The following is a 5604-nucleotide window of genomic DNA, read 5'->3' on the forward strand; positions in this document are numbered from 1 at the left end:
AAGTAGGCTAATGGCCTCACTACTACTAACCTTTTCGCAAGAATAACACGTTAATCGGTTGGCGTAGTATTAGGCCTATGCTAAATGGCATATTCCGGTTTTTCAATGATAAAGACTACGTGTCTAGACAACATTGGCTTTCTAGATATGCTTAACTTGATTCTGTAACTCGTAATGAATCAAGTTGGTTATCAAATCAAAATGGCGTGAATGATATCATACGATGATATAATAATCAAATATACGCGATTTATACTTCCGTTGCGGGTTTTATTTCATTTACGTGGTCAGTATTTAGAACGTGGTTTGTTTGTTTCTTGTAGGAGTCGCCATAATCGTACTGACGGCGTGATACTAGCTAGCCTAGCAACCGGTTTTAATTTTAATAATTTTCCGTCACTTAGGATATACATAGGCTATTCAATCTTAATTTTGCACAGAATTTTAGTTACTCTTGAGTCATATCTGACTAAAAAAAACGAACGATTTAATAAACGGAACTTACCTAGGGAAGTAAGATACTCAACCTAAAGACGTTACTGACAACTAGCTAAGAGTAGCTAGGCCAAGGTCTAATTCGTCGGCAACATAGCCCTCCCGCCCCACACTAACTGGCCAATTTAAGTAGGCAGCTTAATCTTGCTACAACTGAAACTACAAAAAATTAAATAATTCAGAGATACGACGCTTACCAAGAAGACTTTAAAAGGCTGAGGACATATCGGAGTCGATAACAAAGACGTTCAAAGAAACCAATTCCCGTAACTCTCGCCTTATTGCACTTTTCTCCTTCATTGCACAGGTATTTTCATTTCTGATTCAATGGCCCTCTGGTCTAATGCGGTCACTGATAATCAATGAGAGGTACAAACGTAAAAGGTAATATGCTACGGGGGTTAATCTTAATAAGAGCTCCGGCCGATTTTTTGTATAAATGTGTTTATACCTTGAAAGAAGATACTAAGTATGTTCTAAGGAAGAAGGAAATTAGTGGCGGAAAGTCCTATCGGTGTAGAAAACACAACTTAAATATTTGTACCTACAGAAAAAACAGTCTCCTTCATGTTGTTGTCTTTCTCGTATCACCTATGTTAATGAGCTCCTGTTCGTTCGTTTGTGTGCTGCGCAGTCTCAAATTGTCATGGGGAAACCACACCTTCCGAATGACGTCACGAAAAACACTCCACCCAAAAAGTGACATCATTATAGACAATATCCAATCGTAAATAAGCACGTTTCAGTTTTCTCTGAAACAAAAGAAAGCTCAGTGTTTTCAGCCAATGACAATATTTAATGTTACCAAGTGGTTAATTTTTTCGGCAAATAAACCTATTTTCTCCAATTAAGCGTTACTTGCACTAGCGCCATGGCCGAATTAGCAGGACCGTGTACAAGCTCCGATTTTGTTGCCCAGGAAAGTTTCCCCACAGTGTGTGAAAATTGCTACGTGAATTATAGAGATCTCACAAACTATTATTATGGGCAAATAGAAAGGCTCGTAACTTTTGCCCAAAATCACGGATTAATGAAGAGTGAACACATTTGCCCGTCGTGTAAGGAAAAGTGCCGTCTTGACTTGAACAAAAAAGCCTTTCGGTGTGATAAAACCTATGTAGTGTCAAAAAAAAAAAGAAAAGTGTAATTTTTTTGTCTCAATATTTAAAAACACATGGTTCTCAAAGTCTCACGTAGATATTGAAACTAATCTAACATTTTGCTTTATTTTCGTATCAGATTGGTTTTCTTATAAGTTTGCTAATTTTGAGCTTCATCTCAGCGATCCCACCATCAATGATTGGGCTTCATTTTGTAGGGAAGTAATAGTAAATTGGGTATTTAGGCGGTCCCATAAAATTGGAGGGGAGGGTAAAATAGTGGAAATTGACGAATCAAAATTTGGGAAGAGGAAGTATAATGTGGGCAGAATTATAGAGGGTCAGTGGGTATTTGGGGGAATTTGTAGGGAAACTAGGGAGTTCTTTATGGTTCCTGTTGAACAACGAAACACTGAGGTTTTGCTTGCTGTCATTAAACAGTACATCGAACCAGGAACAACAATAATTTCCGATTGCTGGAAAGCATACGATTGCCTGAAAAACGAGGGCTACAAACATTTACAGGTCAATCACAGTGTCAATTTTATTGATCCACAAACTCGTGCCCATACCAATACGATAGAGAGACGGTGGAGAGATGTCAAGAATTTAGTCCCAAAATATGGCCGCCGTAAAAAACATTTTGTTGGATATTTAGCCGTTGCATATTTCAAATTGCACATTCAAGACCCCTTACGAAGGTTTCACGCCTTTGTGAAAGCTGCTGCTGAAGTCTATCCTCCACTGTAAGGTAAGCTATTTCCTGTATATATTTTGATTATCGTGTGAAATATGCTGCAGTATTGTCTCTCAGTTAGCCTAATCGCTGCTCAAATTTTTCGGAATTGTCATGAAGTGTGCAGGGAAGGTAGTGGCCTTAAGGGGGGGTCGCAGGGGGGGCGAAGCCCCCCCCGCTAGGCCTAGGTAGGGGTACGGCGCTCTAGGTTAGGTTAGGTGGTTTGTTTGGTTAGCTAGTGCCCTGGAAATCACTTTTCTCCTGCTCCCCCCCACCCAAAAACCCCGGTTCCCACTGGGGTTCCCCAAGATTGTTTGATGGGAACAAGGGTGTAATTGCTTGATGCCACCAATATTAATGATCAGTTTAAGCATAATCAATAAAAAATACATCGGAAAAATATATATTCTAATGCAAACAAGAGACGGAGTTCTCCTTTAGATTTACCGCTACGGGTAGTGTTTACACTTCACCAGGAATCTTCGGAAACAGACAGACGGTGTTATCGGGTAAATTGAGCTTCCAATTCCAAATTAAATACCCTCTAAAAAATATTTTTACGTATAATCGCCAATTAATGTTATTTATAATACTAAAATAATATAAAACTATACAAATACTATTATTCTTATTTTATTATACACTTACCTACCCAAAAACTATAAAACTATACACAGAGCTTACTTCCATCGACACCCCGGTGTTCCGACATCCGTAACAAAAGATCATGGAGAACCATGACTTTGCCATGCCGAAAAGAATGGTTGCTATAGATTTCTCTGTTAAACACTACAGCTAGCTACTTCAGTGCAGTCAGTTTAATCTGAGTTAGAGCTTAACCTTAAGGGTATACGTATTAAGTTAAATACGATGCCTAGCCATTGCATAATTGGTCTCAACAGCATCAAAATTTGTACAACGTAAAAGGGCGTTTACGCTTCTGTAGGGAAATGGTTTATACTTTTAAATCAATAAAACATTTTACGCTACTTGTTTTGTATATCCATTATCTGGTTTAATTCAAACGTTGTTTAATGAAAGGAAGTTTCATAGTTTTCCGTAGCTCTGTTTATAACACTGAGTACCTACTACCCTGCGTATCGTAGGCCTAATTCTGGAATCTTTTTATCTTATCGATTCTGGAATTGGTGTTTACTGAAAAAAAAAATCATTCCTAGAATACATACGAAATCTTATGAAAGGTATCCTGAGCTAAGCAGTGAATTGGAGTCTTTGTAATTGACATAATAGTTATTGATACTGTTATAAGCTATTGTGCTACTTCACCTCGAAGTCACGATATCAAGAAATGTAATGATTACTACCATTCTCTCTCTCTCTCTCTCTCTCTCTCTCTCTCTCTCGCGCTGATGTGATTGTTAATGTTCCTGACGCTTTTACAAGGCATCTTCATAAAGTTAAAGCATCTTAATTTATATTAAATACAAGGAGTGTGTATAAGTTCTTTTGAACTATTTGAATTCTTTCATCTGCCCTTTCCACTTTTATCTTCGTAATTTCTATGCACGGCGATCCGGAATACGCATACAAAAGTGAAAAATAATAGAACTAAAGGAAATCAGATATGTTCCGTTAGTTAACATCTTTCGTTTATCTAACAAGAGAGAAAATACAACATTTTGAACGCACACTTCAACACAACCGTCAGAAACAAAGACCTAGCCACACGTATATAAAAGTAAACAGAAACACGAAAAACTGTTATATCTCTACGGACGAAGTTTATCAAAGGAAAAAAATAGTAGAATTAAAGACAAACGAAGCTTCTCGTACCTTTTTCTTTTTTTCTGCGAATATCGAAACGGCGAGATTCAAGGGCAGGTCTAACGAACTGCAGCTGTGCGTCGCTGTGAGGAACTCGCGATCAAGTAATGACCGGCGAGCAGAGGTTGCACGACTTGACTCGCCAGCAGTGAGCTGACGTTATTTATACCACTGCAAGGCATTACGAGTTGCCAGGTAGATAATATATATATATATATCTATATATATATATATATATATATATATACATATATATATTGATATATATATATATATATATATATATATATATATATATATATATATTATGCGTGTGTGTGTACCATGTATTTATAACAATATATATGTGTGTTTTATTAATTGGAAATCGAGAAGTGGTTATATTGTGGGTATTAGATACAAATATATATATATATATATATATATATATATATATATATATATATTACTATATATATATATATGTATATATATATATATATATGCTACCAGATGTCATTTAATATCTATCATTCACTCTACCTCAGAATTGATATATTTCCATATATGTTAATGCTTCTGTTGGTTGGTTGTTGAGTCCAGAGGTCCACAAGATGCCTCTTACGCTAAAAAAAAACACCTTACCATACTAACAGTACATGATTCGAGAGCTCAGATCCCAGTGAATACGTGTAATAAATTAATTAACTAATTAAAATAGGTTCAAAATCTATTTCGTTAAACTTAAAGTTTCAAGTTTCCAGTTCGTCATTTATTTTGAAATATTTGTCAATATTAAGCTCGGTTTCCGGCCTGCTCCCGGACTCAGAGGCAAGAGCCCGTGCCAGTACAAGGCTGGCTGTATCTTAAAACAAGCTCAGTCGACTAATATAAGAGGTCATGTTCATTTCCAAATCTGATTAAAGTCATAAATTTCCAGATGAATAACTTTCATCGTTGGATTTCAGTGTGATATATGAATCCATTTATCATCATTACCTTTTTCTTCTTCTTTTTCTTCTACTTCTTCGGGGTCGCTCTTTTAATTGCGCTGTTTACCTTAAGAATGACAATGAAGGAAACGGGGATAATTGCATCATTTGTTTATTTTTTCTTTAAATAAAAATGAAGGAGAAAACAATTTATATTGTACCTTCACCAATTACAGTCGTGGAAAATACAGTAATTTTCAACTTCATGGGAAAATGTATATATATATATATATATATATATATATATATATATATATATATTATATATATATATATATCTATATATATTATATATATATATATATATATAGTATAATATATATATATATATATATATATATAATATATATATATATATATATATATATCTATATATATTAATGATATGTGTATAGATTATAATATATATATATATATAATATATTATATATATATATGAATATGTATGCATATACATATATAGTATATATTATATATATATATATATATATAATATAATATATATATATACGAGAGA

The 5604-nt window shown here is 34.6% G+C and overlaps 1 protein-coding gene across 1 annotated transcript in view; it reads right to left on the reverse strand.

Annotated features, from left to right (window-relative positions):
• LOC135196666 (sodium- and chloride-dependent glycine transporter 1-like) overlaps positions 1 to 4245 on the reverse strand; it is a 66922-nt gene extending 62677 nt beyond the window's left edge. Inside the window, 1 exon segment of the mRNA XM_064223501.1 lies at positions 4126 to 4245. The gene's annotated coding sequence lies outside the window, so the exon portion shown is untranslated.
• Positions 4246 to 5604: the final 1359 nt, after the last annotated feature.

The sequence above is a fragment of the Macrobrachium nipponense genome, chromosome 18 (assembly GCF_015104395.2).
Source record: "Macrobrachium nipponense isolate FS-2020 chromosome 18, ASM1510439v2, whole genome shotgun sequence".
NCBI classification, from domain to species: domain Eukaryota; kingdom Metazoa; phylum Arthropoda; class Malacostraca; order Decapoda; family Palaemonidae; genus Macrobrachium; species Macrobrachium nipponense.